Source organism: Ranitomeya imitator, chromosome 3 (genome assembly GCF_032444005.1).
Source record: "Ranitomeya imitator isolate aRanImi1 chromosome 3, aRanImi1.pri, whole genome shotgun sequence".
Taxonomy (NCBI): domain Eukaryota; kingdom Metazoa; phylum Chordata; class Amphibia; order Anura; family Dendrobatidae; genus Ranitomeya; species Ranitomeya imitator.
Genome location: NC_091284.1, coordinates 615315317 through 615327595, shown reverse-complemented (window position 1 = coordinate 615327595; position 12279 = coordinate 615315317). Strand labels below are relative to the sequence as shown.

General features: G+C 46.8%; 1 protein-coding gene across 2 annotated transcripts in view; it reads left to right on the top strand.

Annotated features, from left to right (window-relative positions):
• PIBF1 (progesterone immunomodulatory binding factor 1) overlaps positions 1 to 12279 on the top strand; it is a 378979-nt gene that overhangs the window by 164295 nt on the left and 202405 nt on the right. The gene's annotated exons all lie outside the window — the stretch shown is intronic.

Sequence of the window (12279 nt, the reverse complement as noted above, 5' to 3'; positions counted from 1 at the left end):
TCTGTCTGAAGAATAAACTCTTTCTTGAAGTTTGGGGCCATCAGAACGGGTTGCTTACATAAAGCCTCTTTCATTTCTTGGAAGGCTGAATCTGTTTCTTCGGACCACTTAACCATTACTGATTTTGTCCCTTTTAGCAGGTCAGTCAGAGGCGCCGCCATTGTGGCGAAGTTTGGGATGAACCTCCTGTAATATCCCACGATTCCCAGGAAGGCTTTAACTTGCTTCTTGGAAACTGGTTTTGGCCATGTTTGAATTGCCTCCACTTTACTGATTTGGGGTTTTATTTCTCCATGACCCACTATGTATCCAAGGTACTTAGCTTCTTCTTTACCCAATGCACACTTCTTCGGGTTTATTGTAAATCCGGCCTCTCTTATAGCATCAAACACCGCTTGGACTTTCTCCAGATGACTCTCCCAGTCCGGGCTAAAGATGACGATATCATCTAGGTACGCAGCAGCGTATGCCTTGTGGGGTGCAAGGACTCTATCCATAGCCCTTTTGAAGGTGGCCGGAGCTCCCTGTAGGCCAAATGGCATCCGGACTTACTGGAAGCATCCATCTGGTGTAGAAAACGCCGTCTTCTCCTTGGCTTCCTGTGCCATGGGGATCTGCCAATACCCCTTCGTCAAATCCAAGGTGGTTATGTACCTGGCGGACCCAAGCCTTTCGATGAGCTCATCAACGCGGGGCATGGGATATGCGTCGAACTTGGAGACCTCATTCAACTTCCTATAGTCGTTGCAAAATCTCCACTCCCCATCAGGTTTTGGGACCAGGACAATTGGGCTCGACCAACCGCTCTTGGATTCCTCAATGACTCCAAGCTTCAACATACGCTCCACTTCCTTGGAGACTATTTCTCGACGGGCCTCAGGAATTCTATAGGGCTTCACGTTCACGCGCACATGGGGCTCTGTCAGGACCTCATGCTCTATGACCTTCGTGTACCCAGGCAACTCGGAAAACAGGTCCCTGTTTTTCTGGAGTAACTCCCGGCATTGCTGTTTCTGGGACTCCGATAGCGTCTCCGCTATAGTAACCGCTCCAACCTCATCTTCTGGGTTGCTTAACAACGATGGAGTTACTGTCGGCTCTCTATCTTGCCAGGGCTTGATGAGGTTGACATGGTATACTTGGAATGGTTTCCGTCTTCCTGGTTGGTGAATTTTATAGTTTACTTCACCAAGTTTCTCGACAACCTCATATGGCCCTTGCCATTTGGCCAAGAACTTGCTTTCCACTGTCGGAACTAACACAAGAACTCGGTCTCCCGGATTGAATTGCCTCACTCTTGCAGACCGGTTGTAGACCCTGGCCTGAGCTTCTTGTGCTTGGAGAAGGTGTTCTTTCACGATAGGCATCACCTTTGCAATCCTCTGCTGCATCAGGGCCACATGCTAAATGACGCTTCTGTGGGGCGTGACTTCGGCTTCCCAGGTTTCCTTGGCTATATCCAGGAGTCCTCGTGGATGTCGGCCATACAGAAGCTCAAACGGTGAGAAACCTGTGGAGGCCTGTGGAACTTCACGAATGGAAAACATCAAATAGGGTAAGAGACAATCCCAGTCTCTACCGTCTTTCTCTATAGCTTTTCTCAGCATGCTCTTCAGTGTCTTGTTAAATCTCTCAACAAGGCCATCTGACTGGGGATGGTACACCGAGGTCCTCAACTGGGAGATTTTCAGGGCTTTGCATAGTTCCCTCATCACCTTGCTCATGAAAGGTGTCCCCTGGTCAGTCAGAATCTCCTTCGGCAGACCTGTCCGGGAAAAGACATGGACCAACTCGCGAGCTATACTCTTTGAAGAAGAATTTCTCAAGGGAATTGCCTCAGGATAGCGTGTGGCATAGTCCAGGATGACTAATATATACTGATGGCCCCGGGCTGATTTAACTAAGGGACCGACCAAGTCCATGGCAATTCTCTCGAATGGCACCTCAATAATGGGCAGTGACACAAGGGGGTTCCGGAAATGAGGAGTGGGAGCAGTTAGCTGACATGTAGGGCAGGACCTGCAATAGTTCACTATTTCCCGGTGACACCCAGGCCAATAGAACCTCTGCACAACCCGTTCCTGCGTTTTTTCCACCCCTAGGTGTCCACCCAAGATGTGTGAATGGGCCATGTCCAACACCTTCCGTCTATATGGACCCGGCACTACCAACTGCTCTACCAACTCCTCCCTTATTTTCGTGACCCAGTACAACAACTCCCTGCTCATTAGAAAATGGGGAAATCTTGTGTCTGCCCCCGGCTCCTGTACCACCCCGTCAATAACTGTGACGTTATTAAAGGCTTCCCTCAGAGTGGGGTCCCTATGTTGGGCAGTCCCAAAATTTTCACCGGATACCTCTAACTTCAGAATTTCAGATGCAGGGGACACTTCCTCCTCATCCCCAACCAGAACACAAAAAGGAAATCTGTCTGCCTCTGGGTGTGGCGACACCCTTCCAGGGTTCATTGGTTCCCTACTCTTGCTAGGGAGCTCAGAACCTTTCCCCCACAAATCCCAAAACAAACAGAAATCCCGGCCAATAATTATAGGGTGCAACAAGTCCTGAACGACGCCGACTATGTGGGACTCCGTGCCACATGTCGTTTCAATGTTCACACTGGCCACAGGGTAGTCCTTTGCATCACCATGTATGCACCGCACTCCGACCTTCTTTCCCGGGAGCAGGTGGAGAGGAAAAGTGGCCCTCACCAGGGTCACTAGGCTCCCCGAGTCTAACAATGCCGTTACTGCTCGACCGTTCACCTTTACGGGACACGCTTGAGGTCCCTCGTTGGGCGGAGAGTTCACACTGCAGGCTGGATACGCATAGTATGAACAACGGCGTCCCATGCTGCAGTCCATCTGCTCAGTGGTCTGGGAACAACGGGCAGCTATATGTCCTGGCCCGTGGCACCTCCAACAAATAATATCACCCGTAGGGACCTTGGGCACCACCTCCCCCGCCCTTTGTAACCTTGGACGCACCACCCCTTTTTGGGACTCGGCTCCCTTCTGGGACCCCCAGTACGGCATGGGCTGCCTCCCGAAGGAGCCTTCCAACCCTTGGTATCTCTCAACCAGTCCGATCAGCTCGTCGGCATTCTGGGGATCACCCTGGGCAACCCAAGACTGTATAGGCCTTGGGAGGGAATGGACAAACCGATCCATCATCACCCGTTCTACCATCTGTGCAGGTGTAGATGACTCTGGCTGCAGCCATTTCTGGACCAGGTGCAACAGATCAAACATTTGGGAACGAGGTGGTTTCTCCCGGTGATAGGCCCAGCAGTGAACTCGCTGTGCCCTGACAGTCAGTGTCACCCCCAAACGTGCGAGAATCTCGGCTTTCAATTTGTGATACTCTTTGGAATCCTGCAAGGTCAAATCATAGTATGCCTTCTGGGGTTCTCCCGTCAGGTATGGCGCCAGTACCTCTGCCCACTGCTCTGGCGGAAGTTTTTCCCGCTCAGCGACCCTCTCAAACACCGTCAGGAAGGCCTCAACATCATCCCCGGGAGTCATTTTTTGCAACGCGCGTCTTACCGTCTTCCGAACGTGGGTGTCATCAGCCAGACCTGGGGTTGGGGCGCTCGTCTTGCCCTGGATGGCAGTTGCCAGAAGCTGCATCTGCTGCCGTTGCTCCTGCTGGTTCTGTTGCATCTGCTGCTGGTTCTGGTTCTGGTTCTCAGCTGCGACGGCTGACACTCAGGAGGCAGGTTCCTTTAAAGTTCACTGGGTTTATTGCTCCATAAACCATATGGCAAAACAACAGAAAGCAAATAGCCTTTGGTTCAGGCAAAGAAAAACAAGTGTCCGGTTCATCCGGCTCAGTCCTGAAGCCGTAACACACTCAGGAGGGTTTCACCTCCACACATATCTACTTGTGTTAAGCATTAGGCTTTCTATTATATGTCTAACCACACCCAGAACCCATCACATGACCAGACATGTGGTTGTGACATCACCACAGGTCCTGAAACACATATAGGTAGCTATGGTTACATCACAGCAGCAAGCCATCTATAAGACACATATCTCCCATCGATTAGATACCCTTTAGCCACGCTACAATATATATACACACACACACAATAGGGATATGGGAACACTTCTGTCTTTTTATTTGTAAATATCATTGAAGGCTGTCACAAAAAAAAAATTAGCTTCATAAATTAAATCGGTGAACTGTACCTTTTATGTAGTGAAAATGACAGAATACTGATGCCCCGTTATGTATAGTACAAGCAATCAGGTGATCACAGCTTCAAGTCTCTGAAGGGGACTAACAAATGCAGTAAAAAGAAAAAAAATTATAATATGAAACAAAAATAAAAGTCCAAATCACTGCCCTTTTGCCCCATTAAAAATAAAACGATTAAATAAAAATACACTTATTTGGTGTCTCTGCGTTCATAAAAGTCCAATCTATCAAAATATAAAATTAATCTGTTCGTTAAACGGTGCAATAAGAAAGAAAAAGAAATGCCAGAATCACTGTTTTCGAGAACGTCCCTCCTGACAGCACCATAGTCCATAGTACTTCAAGGATATGAAGTAGTCCTTCATATCCTTGATAGGGACAGGAAAAGACAAGAGGTTAAAAGACCCCTCCCTCTGCCACCCACAAGTGTTTTTCCTGTCCCTTTCACTGACAGACGCATAGGAGGAGCGCTTGTGACTTAAGTTACTTGTCAGTTGAGCCACACGCAACATGAAAACAAAAAATATGCTATATGCAAAAGGAAACGTCCTGACACATATGGGAAACAATTATATTCAGAGTGTTTTGCTAAGGTGGTAAAGTAAGAACATTCCTTCTTCATGACCGATATGAGGGCCATGATCAGAGAAGAGATGCAAAATTCTGTAATGGAACTAGTTCCTCCTGAGTCCTTCCAGTATTCATCTCCGCCAAAAATGATGTGATGGGATATGGAGTCGAGTTTATTGGAGGACGAATTATTAAGTTATACTGACCCTGAACAGGAGGAAAGTGAAGGGTTAGCCCCAACCTTACCAGAGGCGAAAAAGAAATACCTTTTCTTTTGGGAAGATACTGATACGCTCCGGCAAGCAGTGAGGAATACGATGAAAGTTGAGGAGACCCACCAATCCCCCTCAATACAGGATGAAATGTTTGGGGGTTAAGGTCCCGAAAGAATAGCACATTCCCTGTCAATAAACACATAAAGGCTATGATCCTAGAGGAATAGGAGTACTTTGAAAAGAGACTAATTATACCAAGTAGTTTCAGATCTAATTTTCCAGAGATTAAATTATGGGAAGAAGTCCCTAAGATCGGCATCCCCATAGCCAGAATAGCCAAAAAGACATCTATTCCTTTCAAGGATTCATCATGTTTGAGGGATCCTATGGAAAAATAGGCAGATAGGCTACTCAAGAGAACTTGGAAGACTTTGTCAGTAGTGATGAGCGAACATGCTCGCATACGGTGTTATCCGAGCACACTCGTGTGCTAATAGAGTATCTTTGGCGTGCTCGAATACTAGGTTTGAGTCGCTATGGCTGCATGCCTCGCGGCTCTTCAACAGCCGAAACACATGCTGGGATTGCCTACCAAACAGGCAATCCCTGCATGTGTTGCGGTTGTCGAACATCCGTGAGACATGCAGCCACGGTGACCCAAACATAGTATTCGAGCACGCCAAAGATACTCTATTAGCACACGAGTGTGCTCGGATAACACCTTATCAGAGCACAACCTCTCATCACTATTCATCAGCAATTATCAAAGCTAATATAGTTGCTACTTCTGTACCAAGAAGCATGAACCTGTGGGTAGATGAGCTTAGAAAGAAGACATCCAGGGATGAGATGCTGGAATCCCTTCCCTTGGTCAAAATGGCAACAGGGTTTATGGCCGATGCCTCGACGGAATCAATACGATTTGCAGCAAGGAATGTGGTGCTCTCTAATACTGTAAGACGGGCTATATGGCTTAAGACATAGTCAGGGGATAGCCACTCAAAAAAACAAGCTGTGTTCCATTGCCTTTTCCGATCTCCCGAGTATTTTGCCCAGTATTGGACACACTAGAGAGAACCTCAGACAAGAAAAAGGGATTTTTAGAGAAGAAAACAAAAAGGATATCGTCCTTTCAGAGGTCCTGATCCCATCAGAAACTGGATTATAGAGGTAAAAAGAAAGCAGGTTGATGGAGCTACTCCGAGTTAGACAGGGGAAGGAATTAACCTTTCTCAATCCGACAACTAACACAGGAAGACAATGACGCCAAGAAAGTGGGGGGGCTGATTCCAATACTTTCAGAAGGCCTGGACGGAAGTATCCCAGCATCCATGGATACTTCAGACAATATCAATATTCCATCTCACAACTTCCCAGTCCCTGCAAGTCTATAGAAGGCTGCTGGAGAACTGGGCCTACGTCTCAGTTCGCTACAGGTTCTACGCTATGGACGGGCTGAACCTCAACGGGAAGGGTGCAGCTGTGCTGGGGAGAAAATGGCTAGAAGGTTGGAGGAGTGATTAACTAGGGATGGAGGGGGAGGGTATTCATTTTATAGGAGGGAGGGGAAGATAGTGTAGATAGTGACCTGGGCACAAATAAAGAAATTGGTGGTGGTATGAGGGGTGGGATTAGAACAGTTAAAAATTTAAGAAAGAATAGAGGTACAGAGAGATAAATAAAGTGTATGTATACTAATGCCAGGAGCCTCACCAACAAAATGGAGGAATTCGAATTAATTTTGATGGAACATAATTATGACATGATGGGGATATCTGAGACGTGGCTGGATGAGAGCCATGACTGGGCTGTTACCTTACAGGGCTATAGTCTGTACAGAAATGACCGTACAAATAAGTGAGGGGGGGGGGGGGGGTGTTTATATGTAAAATCATCTTTAAACCCATCCTTCGTGATATGTGAGTCTAATGAAAATGTAGAGTCCCAGTTGGTGGAGATAAGGGGAGGGGGAAAATAATAAATTACTGTTAGGGGTTTGTTATAAGTCTCCAAAAATAATGGAAGCAACAGAGAATATCCTCATAAAGCAAATAGATGAAGCTGCGACTCAAGGAGAAGTCATTATTATGGGGACTTCAACTACCCATAGATTGGGGAACGGAAATCTGCAGTTCCAGCAAAGGTACGGTAATTGGTTTTTAACCAGGGGTGTCAAACTGCATTCCTCGAGGGCTGCAAACAGGTCATGTTTTCCGGATTTCCTTGTACTGCACAGGTGATAATTTAATCACCAACTCATTATTTGTGTAGGTGATTAAATTATCACCTGTGCAGTACAAGGAAATCCTGAAAACATGACCTGTTTGCAGCCCTCGAGGAATGCAGTTTGACACCCCTGTTTTTAACAACTATGAGAGTCAACTACCTTTCACAACTGGTTCAGGACCCAACAAGAAGGGGGGCACTGCTAGACCTAATATTAACCAATAGTCTAGACCGCATATCATATGTAAGTGTTGGGGGTCACTTGGGTAATAGTGATCACAAAATAATACATTTTCATGTATCCTTTAATAAGATCTGTAGTAGAGGGGTTACAAGGACACTAAACTTCAGGAAGGCAAATTTCCAACGGATGAGAGATGATCTTAGTGCAATTAACTGGGACAATATCCTGTGACATAAAAGTACGGAAAGAAAATGGGAGACGTTTATTAACATCCTGGATAGGACCTGTTCACAGTATATACCGTATGAGAATAAACATACTAGAAATAGGAGGAAACCGATATGGCTGAATAGAGCTGTAAGGGGTGCAATAAGTGACAAAAAGAAAGCATTTAGAGAATTAAAGGAAGTAGGTAGTGATGAGGCATTAAATAAATACAGAAAATTAAATACATTCTGTAAAAAGCAAATCAAGGCAGCAAAGATTGAGACAGAGAGACTCATTGCCAGGGAGAGTAAAAATAGTCCAAAAATATTCTTTAACCCCTTCCCGACCTGTGACACAGCGTATGCGTCATGAAAGTTGGTGCCAATCCGACCTGTGACGCATATGCTGTGTCACAGAAAGATCGCGTCCCTGCAGGCCGGGTGAAAGGGTTAACTCCAATTTCACCCGGCCTGCAGGGACAGGGGGAGTGGTAGTTTAGCCCAGGGGGGGTGGCTTCACCCCCCCGTGGCTACGATCGCTCTGATTGGCTGTTGAAAGTGAAACTGCCAATCAGAGCGATTTGTAATATTTCACCTAAAAAACTGGTGAAATATTACAATCCAGCCATGGCCGATGCTGCAATATCATCGGCCATGGCTGGAAACACTGATGTGCCCCCCCCCCCCCGCCCCCCGATCTGTGGTCCGCTCCCCTCCGTCCTGTGCTCCGCTCCCCCGTCCTCCTGTCCGCTCCCCCCGTGCTCCAATCACACCCCCCGTGCTCCAATCAAACCCCCCCGCACTCCGATCACCCCCCCGCACAGCGATCCCCCCCGTGCTCCGATTCCCCCCGTGCTCCGATCCACCCCCCTGCACAGCGATCCCCCACCCCGTGCTCCAATCCACCCCCCCATGCTCCGATGTACCCCCCCCCCCCCCCCCCGTGCTCCGACGCTCCCCCCGTGCCCTGATCCCCCCCCCCCCCCCCTTATACTTACCTCCCGGGATCCGTCCGTCTTCTTTCCTGGGCGCCGCCATCTTCCAAAATGGCGGGCGCATGTGCAGTGCGCCCGCCGAAGCTGCCGGCCGGCAGATTCGTTCCAAAGTGATTTTTGATCACTGAGATAGGTTATATCTCAGTGATCAAAATAAAAGAAAATAGTAAATGACCCCCCCCCTTTGTCACCCCCATAGGTAGGGACAATAAAAAAATAAAGAATTTTTTTTTTTTTTTTACACTAAGGTTAGAATAGGGTTAGGGGTAGGGGTAGGGCTAGGGTTAGGGTTAGGGTTTCGGTATGTGCACACGTATTCTGTTCCTCTGCGGATTTTTTCGCTGCGGATTTGATAAATCCGCAGTGCTAAACCGCTGTGGATTTATCGCGGATTTACCGCGGTTTTTCTGCGCATTTCACTGCGGTTTTACAACTGCGATTTTCTATTGGAGCAGTTGTAAAACCGCTGCGGAATCCGCAGAAAGAAGTGACATGCTGTGGAATGTAAACCGCTGCGTTTCCGTGCAGTTTTTCCGCAGCATGTGTACAGCGATTTTTGTTTCCCATAGGTTTACATTGAACTGTAAACTCATGGGAAACTGCTGCGGATCCGCAGCGTTTTCCGCAGCGTGTGCACATACCTTTAGAATTAGGCACACGGTGCGGATTTTGCTGCGGATCTGCAGCGGATTGGCCGCTGCGGATTCGCAGCAGTGTTCCATCAGGTTTGCAGTTCCATGTAAACATATGGAAAACCAAATCCGCTGTGCCCATGGTGCGGAAAATACCACGCGGAAATGCTGCGTTGTATTTTCCGCAGCATGTCAATTCTTTGTGCGGATTCCGCAGCGTTTTACACCTGTTCCTCAATAGGAATCCACAGGTGAAATCCGCACAAAAAACACTGGAAATCCATGGTAAATCCGCAGGTAAAACGCAGTGCCCTTTACCCGCGGATTTTTCAAAAATGATGCTGAAAAATCTCACACGAATCCGCAACGTGGGCACATAGCCTTAGGGTTAGGGTTGGAATTAGGGTTGTGGTTAGGGTTGTGATTAGTGTTATGGCTACAGTTGGGATTAGGGTTAGGGGTGGGTTGGGGTTAGTGTTGGAGTTAGAATTGAGGGGGTTTCCACTGTTTAGGCACATCAGGGGTCTCCAAACGCAACATGGCGCCACCATTGATTCCAGCCAATCTTGTATTCATAAAGTCAAATGGTGCTCCCTCATTTCCGAGCCCCGACGTGCGCCCAAACAGTGGTTTACCCCCACATATGGGGTACCAGAATACTCAGGACAAACTGCACAACAATTATTAGGGTCCAATTTCTCCTGTAACCCTTGGGAAAATAAAAAATTCTGGGCTAAAAAATTATTTTTGAGGAAAGAAAACGTATTTATTATTTTCACGGCTCTGTGTTATAAACTTCTGTAAAGCACTTGGGGGTTGAAAGTGCTCACCACATATCTAGATAAGTTCCTTTGGGGGTCTAGTTTCCAAAATGGGGTCATTTGTGGGGGGTTTCTACTGTTTAGGCACACTAGGGGCTCTGCAAACGCAACGTGACGCCCGCAGACCATCCCATCAAAGTCTGCATTTCAAAAGTCACTACTTCCCTTCGGAGCCCCGACGTGTGCCCAAACAGTGGTTTACCCCCACACATGGGGTATCAGCGTACTCAGGACAAACTGGACAACAACTTTTGTGGTCCAATTTCTCCTGTAACCCTTGGGAAAATAAAAAATTCTGGGCTAAATAATTATTTTTGAGGAAAGAAAACGTATTTATTATTTTCACTGCTCTGTGTTATGAACTTCTGTGAAGCACTTGGGGGTTCAAAGTGCTCACCTCACATCTAGATAAGTTCCTTTCGGGGTCTAGTTTCCAAAATGGGGTCACTTGTGGGGGGTTTCTACTGTTTAGCCACATCAGGGGCTCTGCAAACGCAACGTGACGCCCGCAGAGCATTCCATCAAAGTCTGCATTTCAAAACGTCACTACTTCACTTCCGAGCCCCAGCATGTGCCTAAACAGTGGATTACCCCCACATATGGGGTATCCGCGTACTCAGGAGAAACTGGACAACAACTTTTGGGGTCAAATTTCTCCTGTTACCCTTAGGAAAATAAAAAATAGCGGGCTAAAAAATCATTTTTTTTAAATTTTCATGGCTCTGCGTTATAAACTTCTGTGAAGCACTTGAGGGTTCAAAGTGCTCACCACACATCTAGATTAGTTCCTTTGGGGGTCTAGTTTCCAAAATGGGGTCATTTGTGGGGGATCTCCAATGTTTAGGCACACAGGGGCTCTCCAAACGCGACATGGTGTCCGCTAATGATTGGAGCTAATTTTCCATTTAAAAAGCCAAATGGCGTGCCTTCCCTTCTGAGCCCTGCCGTGCGCCCAAACAGTGGTTTACCCCCACATATGGGGTATCTGCGTACTCAGGACAAACTGGACAACAACATTTGTGGTCCAATTTCTCCTATTACCATTGGCAAAATAGGAAATTCCAGGCTAAAAAATCATTTTTGAGAAAAGAAAATTTTTTTATTTTCATGGCTCTGCATTATAAACTTCTGTGAAGCACCTGGGGGTTTAAAGTGCTCAGTATGCATCTAGATAAGTTCCTTGGGGGGTCTAGTTTCCAAAATGGGGTCACTTGTGGGGGAGCTCCAATGCATAGGCACACAGGGGCTCTCCAAACGCGACATGGTGTCCGCTAACAATTGGAGCTAATTTTCCATTCAAAAAGTCAAAAGGCGCGCCTTCCCTTCCGAGCCCTGCCGTGTGCCCAAAGAGTGGTTTACCCCCACATATGAGGTATCAGCGTACTCGGGAGAAATTGATCAACAAATTTTAGGATCCATTTTATCCTGTTGCCCATGTGAAAATGAAAAAATTGAGGCGAAAATAAATTTTTTGTGAAAAAAAAGTACTTTTTCATTTTTACGGATCAATTTGTGAAGCACCTGAGGGTTTAAAGTGCTCACTAGGCATCTAGATAAGTTCCTTGGGGGGTCCAGTTTCCAAAATGGGGTCACTTGTGGGGGAGCTCCAATGTTTAGGCACACAGGGTCTCTCCAAATGCGACATGGTGTCCGCTAACGATGGAGATAATTTTTCATTCAAAAAGTCAAATGGCGCTCCTTCCCTTCCGAGCCTTACCATGTGCCCAAACAGTGGTTTACCTCCACATGTGAGGTATCAATGTACTCAGGAGAAATTGCCCAACAAATTTTAGGATCCATTTTATCCTGTTGTCCATGTGAAAATGAAAAAATTGAGGGTAAAAGAATTTTTTTGTGAAAAAAAAGTACTTTTTCATTTTTACGGATCAATTTGTGAAGCACCTGGGGGTTTAAAGGGCTCACTGTGCATGTAGATAAGTTCCTTGGGGCGTCTAGTTTCCAAAATGGGGTCACTTGTGGGGGAGCTCCAATTTTTAGGCACACGGGGGCTCTCCAAACGTGACATGGTGTCCGCTAAAGAGTGCAGCCAATTTTTCATTCAAAAAGTCAAATGGCGCTCCTTCCCTTCCAAGCCCTGCCGTGCGCCCAAACAGTGGTTTACCCCCACATATGAGGTATCAGCGTACTCAGGACAAATTGGACAACAACTTTCGTGGTTCAGTTTCTCCTTTTACCATTGGGAAAATAAAAAAATTGTTGCTGAAAA